Raw genomic sequence first — 13,578 nt, 5'->3', positions numbered from 1 at the left:
ACAAAAAAAAAAAAAAAAACACACCATAGTAAAACTAATACCTTCTCAGCTTCGCATCGAAGCTAAAATGTTTTAATACTTATAAATAAATTTACTGGTCTACAAGGGTTTTACATCAGAGACCAAAATATACTTATCTAAATTAATTTTTGTGCCTATTTCAAATCTGCAATTACATTGTTGCATATAGACTAAATAATAATACCCTTCTAATTAATATAACAAATATTTATGTTACGTATGATAAATATATTTTTATTAAAAAAATACGTAACAGAATGTATTATGTGTAGTATATCAATATAAATAATTTTTTAAACACCAAGCGTTGCATAGATATGATTACTAAGACATCAATTTAAATGATTTATTACAATAAAAATAGTGATTTTAACAAAATATTCAGTTCTGCTCATAAATTTACTGCAGTAATTAACAAATAACTAAGTTCCTAATCGCATATCAATCTAAAAATATAATATTTTATTACTCGTAAAATATTCTATTTAATAATATAAAATACTAAACTTGCAAGTTGAAATGTATTTAAAAGTTCAAATTTTTAAAATATAAACTTTCATAAATATCTACTTTAAAGAATAAAAAAATCAATTAAATTAATAAAATCAATTAAAAATCAATAATAACTTGAAAAAAATTTTTTTTTAATAAATTTTTTCACGTTTTTCTAATTAGTTATAATCACAAAAAAGCGAAAAAATCTAATTTCAGACTTGAAATCAGTGTAAAAATCTATTTTAGAAAAGTACATATTAGTCTATGGAACATTAAAATATATTTTTTTTAGTGATATGATTTTGTTACTGTGTAATTCAGTATAAGAAAGAATTTTATACCCCTATTAATTTGGAGATATTTAATTTAAAAAACCCAGCACAGGGGGGTCGCGGCACAGTGGTGACGTGGCATAGTTGGATCAAGTATAATGATATCTGACAGTGATTAAAATCACTATAAAAAAAAAACGCTTCGATGCAAATCTTTAGATAGTGTTTAATTTTAAAAAATTGGTGGATTATTCCAAAAGCTTCATAAACTGCTAGTTCCTTATTAATATCCTGATTAAGACAAAGTATGTAGAATAAAAAAGAGATTATTAGAAAATAGTATTTCCCATAAAAAAATTATATTGATCAATACACTTTTCAATAAGTTATAGCATTATAATGTTAAAAATGTAAAAAATAAAATTGAGAATTTTCACACAATAATAGCATTTGGTAGCCATTTTCACCTTGAAGATAAAATAAAGTCCGAAATTTTTTTTTTCCATGATAAAGTATATTACATTAGCTTTAATTTAAGATATATATAAAAGTGTCAGACTTTCCGGAACACTTTCAAAATTTAAGTTGAAAAAGTCAATTTTTTGTGAAAAAGTTGTCATTTTGAATCCCCCCCTGTAGGCAGGTAAAAAGTCAGATTTATAAAAAAAATATACCAAATGATAGGTAAAGACATCATGCATCTACAAAAAAAAGAATTATATTGATCCATACATCTTTCGAGAAGTTATAGCATTATAAAGTTAAAAATATAAAAAATAATTTTTTTACAAAAATCGTATTTTTTTTATTAAGTTTAATGTCTGTTTTCACCATGAAGATAAAATAAAGTCCGAAATTTTTTTTTACCATTATAAAGTATATTACATTAGCTTTAATTTAAGATATATATAAAAGTGTCAGACCTTCCGGAACACTTTCAAAAGTTACGTTGAAAAAGTTCTACTTTCTATATGCATTTTTATGTTTTGAATCCCCCCTGTATTTAGGGAAATGGTCCGATTTAAAAAAACAGTATGTCGAATGAAAGATCTATATAAATACTACTTCTCATAAAAAAATTGTAATGATTCATACATTTTTCAAAAAGTTATAGCATAATAAAGTTAAAAATGGAAAATACAAAATCGAAAATTTTCACACAAAAATAGCATTCGGTAGCCATTTTCACCATGAAGATAAGATAAAGTCCGAAATTTTTTTTTTTCATGATAAAGCATATTACATTAGCTTTAATTTAAGATATATATAAAAGTGTCAGACCTTCCGGAACATTTTCAAAATTTAAGTTAAAAAAATTAATTTTTTGTGAAAAAGTTGTCATTTTAAATCCCCCCTTGTGGGCAGGTTAAGGGTTAAATTTATGAAAAAAATATACCAAATGAAAGGTAATGATATTATGCATCTATATAAAAAAGAATTATATTGATATGTTTATTTTTGAAAAAGTTATGGCACTTTTAAGTAAAAAAAATTGAAAAAATTTCGAAAATTAGCGATTTTTAAATTTGTAATTTTTTTGGAGGTTTCCCCCTTTTACGGGGAACGAGGGAATTTTTTTCAATTTTTAAGGGTAATGTCTTCGACTAGATACGATTTGTGATCTTTTGACGTATCATTGAAAGAAATCGGTTCGGTGAGAGCTGAGAAAAAGTGGTAACAGACACAAAAAAAAAAAAAAAAAAAAAAAAAAAAAAAACACTTCATAGTAAAACCAATACCTCTCAGCTTCGCATCGAAGCTAAAATAATTAAAATTAAATATAAATATAATATTATGATAACTTATAGTATACACTTAAGAATAATCTTGTTAGTAAAAAAAAAAAAATGATTGTCAATATACATTTAATGTATTTAATACAACATTTACATTAATCTATCTTAAAAGTAATGCATAAAAAGTAATTTATTCTCTAAGTGTTAGTATTAAATTAAAGACTACACATTTATTAAACTAAAATAATATCTAATTTATATAGAGATATATAAAATAAAATAAAATATATATAGATAAATATAATCTTATAATAACTTATGGTATATACTTATGAATAATTGTGTAGGTAAGAAAAAATTGTTTTTAAATATATATTTAAAGTAATTAATACGACATTTAAATTAATCAATCTTAATAGTAATGCTTAAAAGTAAATCTTATAAATAATCTATTTTCTTAAAATCATGCATCTATATAAAAAAAAAATATAATTATATGTTCATTTTTGAAAAAGTTATGGCACTTTAAAGTATAAAAAATTGAAAAATTTTCGAAAATTAGCGATATTTAAATTTGTAATTTTTTTGGAGGTTTCCCCCATTTACGGGGAACGAGGGAATTTTTTTCAATTGTTGAGGGTAATGACTTCGACTAGATATGATTTGTGATCTTTTGACGTTACATTGAAAGAAATCGGTTCGGTGAGAGCTGAGAAAAAGTGGTAACAGACAAAAAAAAAAAAAAAACACATCTTAGTAAAACCAATACCTTCTCAGCTTCGCATCGAAGTTAAAAAAAATGATATAAATATTGTAAGCTTAGTAACTTTGAAAGTAATATCAATATAAGTCAAGTACTAAATTAATTATATAATGAATTATTTATGTAGAAAAGTAATGAATAATCCAGTAACATATGTCCAGTGTAAGGAAGAGTAACCCGATTTTAAGTAAAGTATTGTGATAACTTTTGCCCCCTCATGCTTCTAATCATTTCATTTAAATTAGGCATAGGATACGCGTCTGACACGGTCACTTCGTTAAGTCGCCGATAGTCGACACATAAGCGATAGGAGCCGTTTTTTTGTTTAGCCAGCACGACTGTTGCTAACCAAAGGGAGTTGCTAGGTTCTTTGAGGCCCTGCGATTCCATGTCGTCTATCGCTTGTTGTTTGTGTAGCGGGTACGGATATGGTTTTTGCGCGATGGGCGTCGGGTTTTTTACAACGATGGTATGTTCGATTAGCTTTTGTCGTACGTCAGTAGTGCCCCAACGTAGACACAAAAGTTTAACACAAGTTAATTAATGTTTTTATGTATATATATTGACGACGAGTTCGTCGTTCGAGCTCTTCTCGAGTCCTCCCGTTGGATAAACTGATCAGCCCCAATCCCTCTAATTAGTGGACTACTAAAGGAGTAGAGTTTAGACCCGTAAGCACAGTCTAGCTCAAAAGTAGCAGACTGAAGGGTGGCTCCTTGTCAGCCACCAGCACAACTACCTTTTTACTATACCCACTAAAGGACGGTTAAGCCCAAACACTAGCCAGCTCGTACANATTAAGCCCAAAAACTAGCCAGCTCGTACACTAATTATTAAGATTGACTAAAGGACCAGCAGTCCATCCTAGACTTTAACCGCACACACACACACAAATTTTAAGAACGCGGTGAATATAAAATATTTACGCTAAGCCCAGATTAGATAGTTATTTTATTTAAGGAACGTATTAAACACAAAGTCAAATATAATATAAAAATTTAACACAAAAATTAATTAAATCTTACAAAAATATAAAGTTACTCTTACACCAACTACCTAACCCGTAACTCGACGTCTCTTCGACAAAACTTCCAGTCTCGTTTCGCCCAGTATCGTCCCCCTATATTTTTCATGTTTCCCTTTTATATTTTTTTTCTCACCATTATTAATTTGCTTACCCTGCATTTCCCTTTTATATGGAATTATTATATTGCTTAAGAGTTCAAAATTACTTACTACTATTGTAAAGCTTATATTATATTAAAATCGACGTAATTCAATACTTCCTCATCTAATTACTACACTTTGTACGTCCTACTGTGTCGTTAAAAACCGCAGAATAATTATGTATCGTGCGTGTTAATAATGCGTGAGTATGTATCGCCTGCTATATCTAGTGATGATAGTTCTACGTCAGGTAGCGTTTACCGAGTACTCACTTTCCAACAATGTGTAGTGCGTCGCATCACGCATAAGTTAATTGTACATGCAGCATAGTCCCGGGAGACTTCTTGTTCTGTTAGAAAGTCGTGTCCCAGGAATACGTCACAGTACAGATTCTCCAAGATAACAGCCATGAATTCTACTTGTAGATCTGTAATGTTCGTTATAAAGGTAGCTATGCCGTCCGCGTCTGTTGTGTGATCGTCAGCTAACCACCTCACGGGGGGTGTTTGTTCGTTGTGCACAATTCCAAATTTGTGAGCTATTGCTCCAATGGTATACGATTTTTGCACTTGTGAGTCAAGTAAGGCCGTTGTCAAATTCCAGCTCCACAGAGGGAGTAGTAATTTTACGCGAACGTGTTTGTGCGGCAGTACTCAAATGGTTAGCGGTTCGAACGGGGGGCGTTGAAACAATGTGTTCGCCGGCGGTGTTAATTGCCATAAGGGGGTAGGCCGTTTCTGCCGTATTCCCATTCCCCACGGTGACCAACATATTGTTGGCCCGACTTACGCTACAATCGTTACAGTATTAAGAATAATCTTATGGTCCTCATTAATGATGAGGGGAGTGGTGGTGGTGAGGTGTGGTACTACAGCATGACCACTGTAACGACAATGAGGCTGTAGGTGTGATGGAGAATTTGATGATGTGCACGTGGTATGTTTGGTGTTAAAGTTATTTAAAATATTGTCACTTTAATCGTTGAGAGCGCATCAGTTTTTGTTACCGTTGTTGATTGAACGGACGGTTTGGTCGGCGTGCTGATTATTGCGATATTGTTTTGGGCTGAATTGTGTTTGTAAGCCCGGAAAATGGACTAGTTTCTCTGTGGGTGCTGTTTGTTTCCCGGCACTGTCAGTCTATTAGGACATGCATTTTGCCAGTGATCGGGTCCGCAAAAAACAATAGGGTCGGGCAGTACGTTCGACCGAGGTCGTGTTCCTTGTGGTTGTTGCGAAAAAGATATAGTCGCCACGTACGGATTAGCGTTATTAATTGTCCTACTCGTGCGTATCGGTTAATAGAGTTCGTTCGCGATTACGCGTAAGTCGTCTAAAGTACGCGGACATCGCATTCTTACGTTACCTTAATATTCGTTACATAAAAAACTGACGACCCCATCTACTAGTTGCTTGGCACAACTAGGACGAGTACGCATTGCAAGAGCTGTTTATCGATAATAAACTCGGTCATACGCTGATTATGTCTCAGTTGTGTCGTCATTTAGGAAAAAGTTCTCACACGATCCATTAGACTTCTACTTGCTCTTTGTAAAGCCGCTGCATATTTAGTACATTTTGCTCACCACGAACAACAATATATTACCTGTTTAAACAAAATACAAATAATAACAAAATAACGACTGTCGTTCATATCAGCGATACGCCACATCATCATTAGGTTCATGCGAGAGAACTCAATCGCTCAATCGGATACCCCCGCGCACAAGAAGACATACTGTTCCAACAGTACACCAAGATCTTCCTCAATCATTCTTACGTACACAAAGTGTTCACAGTGTGGTCTACGCCATGTCCGCTATAAACCAAGTTTCAAGCGAACCGAGCCCATCAGTTGCACCGCCGACTACCCGACCCTCCCAACCCGAAGGACCCTCCCCTACCCGCATCACGACAGACCCGGCATAGCAATCCCTCCCTGAGAGGCCTCACTTTAAGTGTTTCGGACGGTTAGACTCGACCTACAGACGTGTCAACCTCGAATTTAATATTGATGGCCAAGAGACCATCGCTAAAGCCGTTTACTTGCAGATAGAACAACTTTGCAACATCGCTCTCAACTTTATTATTAAATGGCATTTAAATTTTTAGCATAACATTATTAATTTTTTTTTTAATTGCTTTTTTCACAACTTTGATTATGTAAATATTATAGATCGACAATTAACTTTATTCGTTAATTAGATATTTAATTTACAATTAAAATTTTTTTAAGTTATTATATACACATATAATACACGAAAATTGCAACTTCAATTAGTTAACTGATTTTTTTATGACGTCATTATCAAAGATACGGGACGTTTATGTGTCAATTGTGACTTATCAGTAATGTACTTTTTGTATTGCCTATTGATGTATTATTAATTTACAACAATGTGCCTTACTATTTTACTTTAAGAATATCTGTTGACAAAGTCATAATTGATACTTTTTTCTAACTATACTAATGATCAATACTAAATAAGAGTTTAAATTCGTCCTAAAACTAGGTTCAACACGAATACAGAACTTCTTGAGCACATTATTATTGAAACATCTTACATTAGTGATTTTAATCGCTGTTAAAATTAAATCTAAACAGGTTTCCTATTTTCCCGACATCTATCCATAGTCGCAACTAGAATAAAACTTTAGGGAGTGTTACTATTATTTTTTAACACCAAAATATATTTTTATATAAGATCACATATATATCCCACTTTTTTTGTAAGGTACTTTATTTAACTTCCAGTTGTGTCTTAACATCTTAATTTACTAGATTTTTGGATTATACTTCACTTCACATTAGAATAATCATAACTCATTTTTACCCACAAAAAAAATATCGAATACATTAATTAAAATGTACAAGAAATTTAGTGTTTTGATTAATAAAAAAAAAATTCGCAGTCATTAATATAAAATAAATTTGACTATGTAAAAAAAAAAAAAAATTCTGTTCTTAAATTAAAGATACCTCTAAAGTTATCACAATTCAATAGCCTTATTATGTATAATAATTAATAGTTAAATATCTTTGAATGTATCAATTTAATTAAGATACATTGAACAAATGACTTTTTCGTAGCAAATGTTAAAACTCGTACATGCGACATATCTTTCTGAAAATGTTAGCATAGTAAAGCCAGTTTTTTTTACATTTGCAAATTTATAGCATGTACTAGTGACATAACTGTCTCGATATATCAAACTATGTACAGCCCGCTAATTTTATATTATAAGTTTAAAGTCATCATTTGTTTTGAAAGTGTAACATAAATGAAAACAAACTTTCACATATCAATATGCATTTATAAGCAGTTCTCAAAATTGTATTCATATATATATATATATATACAGTATTTAGTAATTAAGGAAACAGGCCAGTTGTTCTAACAATAAGAACAATAGAAACCCGTTTCTTTACTTACTGAACACTGTATATATAATATAATATATATAGGTTATGATAATAAAGAGGTATCATTAATAAAAGAACCAACTTTTTTGTTTAAAGTTCATATAGTCAAATATTATTTTCAATTAATAAATGTCCATCATTTTTTTTTATTTAAAATATTAATTCTCGTATAAAATAATTCGAGTATTCAATATTTTTTGTGGGGGATAGAAAGTCTAAAGTGAAATTATTCCAAAAATCTAATACATACAGTTGTATGGGCGCAACTAGAAGCTATGAGATATTGACCTCATAAAAAATGTAGGACATAAATGTGTTCTTAAATAATAATAATTTTTAGGGTAAGATAATTATAATAACACTCAGTAAAATTTTATTCTACACGTGCCTATAGAAAAATTTCCGCAAAATGGAAAACCAGTTTACATTTAAATTTAACAGTAATAAAAACCACTATTGTAATATGTTTCAATACAAATTGCATCACTTTTTAAAATTTAACATAAAACGTTGAATTCAAGCTAATTTAATTAATTAATCCGTTTACAATAACTCGAATTTAGGCAAAAAATGTCTATGTGTATTAAATGTCATTTATTTTCATGTTAATTGTAATTATATTATAAAAATTAATGATATTAGATAGCAAAGGCAATATTGTAAGACTAGTGTCATCAAAGGCATATCGCTTTTTCTATGTCCCTAGGAAAGCATTTTTATCAATATAGAATAATATAATTAAAAGAAAATATATTATACATGTATATTAAATCAAGAATTTAAAAATTGAACGGTTTATATTTAATAAACGTTTAAAGTTCTGTTAAAAATTAAAATGTTATACTATTAAAATAAAACTGCAAACATTTCATTTAATGCAAAATATGTATCCTTATTAAAAAAAAAAATGTTGATATACATACAAGGCATTATGGATGAACTTAAAAATTATTATATAGCTAATAATTCTAGAGTTCAAATATAGAATTATTAAAATTTAATAATTAGACGTCATTCTAGACTTAATTTTGATATACTATTCTTACAATTTTTCTGAATTACATTCAATCAAGTTAAGAATATATTAAAAGGTTTATTATAATAAAAGCAAAATGATAAATTTATTATTATTATAAGTAAACAGAAAAAAATTTCATCTAATATTTATTAAAGAAATATATGTATCTAATAAAAGCTAAAACTTGACTATAATATAATATAATTGTGGGTACGTATCAGATTTTGGATAATGTCACAAAAATTAATCACTAAAACTACTAATTTAGCAATGTCCAAACTTTTTTATTCAAATATTACTAAAATAAAAAAATGTAATTATACCTCATTGAATTTATACATCATTTTTCAAATGTTTTTAATTANGTACCTCATTGAATTTATACATCATTCTCCAAATGTTTTTAATTAAAAAATAATAACTTTTAATACAATTTAATCATTACCATTGAATAAATCATTTGTAACATTATTTTTAACCCTCCTTGAAAAGTATTATTATTTGGTAAATGCTACTACTCGTACTAATATGCAAAATAAATTATAGAACAAAAATTAGTGAGTGAAACAAATGAAATAAAATGAAACAATACATGATAAATAAGCAGTTTTAATTATTTAAACTCAAAGTAAATATCTAATTAACGTTTCAAAAAATTTAACTAATGTACATTTACATAAATAGAATGTTATAGATTTGTCTGGAAAATGTTTAATTATTAAAATGTAAAAATTACCTTGATAAATTTCTGTTGTTGCTCATTATTGAAATTTCATACGTGTCAAATTAATATTTTAATAAATATATTTTATGACTGGCATTAGTCTGAAAGCTCAACAAGTAANAGTCTGAAAGCTAAACAACAAGTAATATTCATCTTACTGCATTGTGTTATTATTGAAAATTGTATTCGATTTCTAAAAGAAATTGCATCACTGTATATAGTATAAAATAATGTCCTATAACACATTGATTACTTGTAAATACAGTTAATGTTTAAAATTAATAATAAAAACAAATTTAATTATTCATTATTATTATAATAAACACGAAAATAGAAATTTCAGTTAATCACAAAGTAAAAAAAAACTCAAATTTACTAAGAAAATGTCTATGTGTATTTGTTTCCATGGTAATTTTAACTTTGAATTATCAAAAATACTTTACTATTATAACAACTATTAACATCAACAATTAGCCAGTATTAATTACTTAAAAGTTATTTATATTTTTTAGCAGAAACAGCATTTATATAATTAGTGTTATTCAACGTTTACCGATCTATGTATTTCATTATCGATGTTGTTTACAGAGTTATAAAATAAAAATGATAAACGAATTACATTTTTAGCTTTCTTTCTTACTAACCATGTATGGTAAAAAAAATTCTATACACTAAATACACAGATTCTCTGTACAAAAATTATCTAAAAAATAAAGAATAACTATTTATCAGCTTTAGAATAAAAGACATAAATATAATTAATTATAAATCAATTTCACTATTTTGTTTTTTAAAATTACAAAAATTAAAAACAATTATAATATTGAATATTCACTAACCTGTACTCTTTAAATGGGTCAGTCTAGCATAATAAGTAGAAACGTATGTTTAAGCGCACAGGATCCTGAGTTTAATCTCCAGAATGCCAACAAAATTATTTTTGTGATTTTCTCATTGGTGGTGTTTGATTTTTGTTGCAAACCAAAGATAATACCCATCCCATTCATAATTGGTTTAGCCAAGAACCATCTTTGACTGAACTTGTGAAAGAGTGCTTAGTGTTAATGTGAAACATTACATTTCAAATATTATGTGTCAGAAAAAATATTAATAAAATAAAATTTACAATATTTATTTTTAAAACTGAAGAAAATATTTATAAAAATACAAAATATTAACTATTGAATTTTGTGGAAAATATGTTTTCGATACGACAGAAACGATTCCCAGTAACTCATTTCACTCACAGCCAACTTTTATTACACTAATCTTTCCTAGGATAAGATTTCAAAGATATAAAGGTATTTTTATATCTATTCATTATGCTGAGAGAAAAAATAAAGTAAAATTCAAGACAGTATTTTATTTTAAATAAGTAGAAAATAATTTAAAAAAAACTATTTATTATTGTTGAAAATATATTATTTGAGTATCATCCCAGTTTGCAAAAATCAATTTAAATAATATTGTGAATAATAAATAATAAAACAAGTAATAAATGTATCAATAGGGAATAGTTATTATTTTAGTTTCACATTTTATTATCTAGAAACAGTGGAACTTTGATTGTCAGTCAGTCTCTGCATTAAGCACAGCCAAGATCATACACAAGATGTTGTGCATGACGAACTAAACTATAATAAATGTCTCCTTTTGTAATAGTTGAGAGTATTTCAAATAAAACAACTATCAATGAAATGTACATCAATTGGATAAAAAAACAATAGTGATTTATAAATTATACCTTTTGCTTTATTGACATCTTTATCAGTTTCATTTTCTATTTCTCTTTTAAGTACAATAAGAATACTCTAGAAACATTGTTTAATGGCTTCACAGTTTTTAAATCTACAATGCCATCTATTATTACTTATGCGCCCATAGTTTTTGTTTTTATATCCAAGTTTTTATGCAATTCAACTAATNATTTGTTTTTGTATCCAAGTTTTTATGCAATTCAACTAATTGACAATTCTTTGGGAATGAGAAAAATGAATGTAAATACATTTAATCAAGTTAAAAAAACTTAAGGTTTCCTAAAAAATTTTAATTATTACAAAATAAAATTTTATTATTTTAATAAAACAAACATATTTTATTAATATTGGTTTTTAGTTTAAACATTTTGCACCTATCTGCAACCAAAAGATTTATTCTATAAAGCATACCAATTCTTATTCTTGATTGATTCCATTCAATTTCCAGACATGATATTTCCACAGAAATTCCAACCATTATAGGATTGTGAAATTATTTGAGCTTTAGTATTTAATTTATAAGTTTCAAAATAATATTAAACACTTGTTCTTCTTTATAAAATCTAAAACTAANTTTGTTCTTCTTCATAAAATCTACAACTAAAGCAAAAATGTAATAGTAATATTAGTGTTTATTAATTATACATTTTTTTATCAATGCTGATTTTTGAATTTATTACCTTGCTTCATCACACATTATACTTTTTACTCTTTTTCGCTATTTGCACATATTTCAATTATTTTATTTCGAATATGGTGACTAGTGTAATTTGTTTCTTTGTTAAATATTTCAGAAAATATGGGTATATGCTTGGAAAATAAAACACAGGTTTTGTTGAAATTCCCTAAGAAAAATTATTTAATAAGAAATTAATAATTTTATCTACACAGTTTTCATTACTTGATTAGATCATTTAAATTAGTTCCCTATCTTGATTTAATGATGATCTGTTTTCATAGTGTCAAGTCAGTCTTTAGATACTCAAAAAATTGTCATATCAATTAGACTTTTCATACATTACCTATTAGCGTCAAATTCTAGTTTAGATTGACTTATTAACTGGGTATGAATAGTGTCAGTTTTTTTGACAGTTACGTTATAATGTCTTGTCTATTTTTCAATAAGAGTTAAATGAGTTTTTGTAATATAATAATAGCATGATTATCCAATTTTGTTAGTTTTCCATTTGCAAGAACTCTAGATCCACATAACTAATAAATATAAAAAACAAATAATAAATGTTAATTTTTGAACAATAATTATACCATACTCAAAAATATTCAACCTCATAAAATGAAGCCATGGTTATGTAAATGGAAATGGCATTTGTAATTTAAAACAAAAACTTTTAGACCAGTGCTTTGGAAGATATTCTAATTTCTGTACTTAGGTGGCAGAAGATATGTGACCAAAAAATGACTAATGATAAAAATAGCAGTATCTGGGCTTCACCATCAGTACTATATTTTAAAATTCTAATAACTTTCAAAGAATTGATCCAAAAGTTATTGTCGAGAGTTATTTTCTTAATTAGATAATATTCTATATTATAAACTAGTTTAATATGTATGCTGCCATTTAAACAAATAAATTTGACACCCCTGTATAATATATAAAGAATGGACCTAAAAATTATTTCATAACAGGCATATAGAGATACATATGTAACTAACAAAATCCAAATATTTATATCCCTTTGATTCGTGTAACAACTACTGACAACCGCCGGGAAGATGACGAATAACCAATGCCGAAGATTCGTGTAAGTACACCGTTCCTATAATAGGCTTAATAGCAATTAAAATATATATTTAACATACAATGTAAATATTATGTTGTCAGTTTTATAAATGATTTACCTCTAATATGGATCTTTTTGGACCAGACTGTAAATCATCTAAATCAAATTTTGAGTTGCCTATATAAGTAATTTCATAAGTAGGTTTATTTATTTATCTTTAGTGACGATAACCAATTTATTTGTTATGTTACTATTAGCAATATTCAAACTGGATGTCTGAAAGAAAATTTTAAAATATAAAAAGTGAAAAGACTATACGTAATAAGTCCAACAATAGAATAATGTATGTAATATGACTTTTAATTATTTGATTAGAAGTCACCGCTATTTCAGGATTTTTTAGTTTAAAGATAAAAAATAATTTTGAATTCATTATTTTATCAACAAATTAATATAAAAG

The 13,578-nt window shown here is 27.6% G+C and overlaps 1 long non-coding RNA gene across 1 annotated transcript; it reads right to left on the bottom strand.

Moving 5' to 3' along the window:
- Positions 1 to 11,755: 11,755 nt before the first annotated feature.
- Positions 11,756 to 12,513, bottom strand: LOC126896846 (uncharacterized). Its single transcript, XR_007701964.1, has 3 exons — positions 12,278 to 12,513; positions 12,057 to 12,221; positions 11,756 to 11,945 (listed from the first exon to the last, which is right to left on the bottom strand). It is a non-coding gene; the product is annotated as an uncharacterized LOC126896846 (long non-coding RNA).
- Between the last annotated feature and the right edge of the window lie 1,065 nt (positions 12,514 to 13,578).

The sequence above is a fragment of the Daktulosphaira vitifoliae genome, unplaced genomic scaffold, assembly GCF_025091365.1.
Source record: "Daktulosphaira vitifoliae isolate Bord-2020 unplaced genomic scaffold, ASM2509136v1 Scaffold_1, whole genome shotgun sequence".
In the NCBI taxonomy this organism is placed as follows: domain Eukaryota; kingdom Metazoa; phylum Arthropoda; class Insecta; order Hemiptera; family Phylloxeridae; genus Daktulosphaira; species Daktulosphaira vitifoliae.
This window is presented reverse-complemented; position numbering and strand designations above follow the sequence as displayed.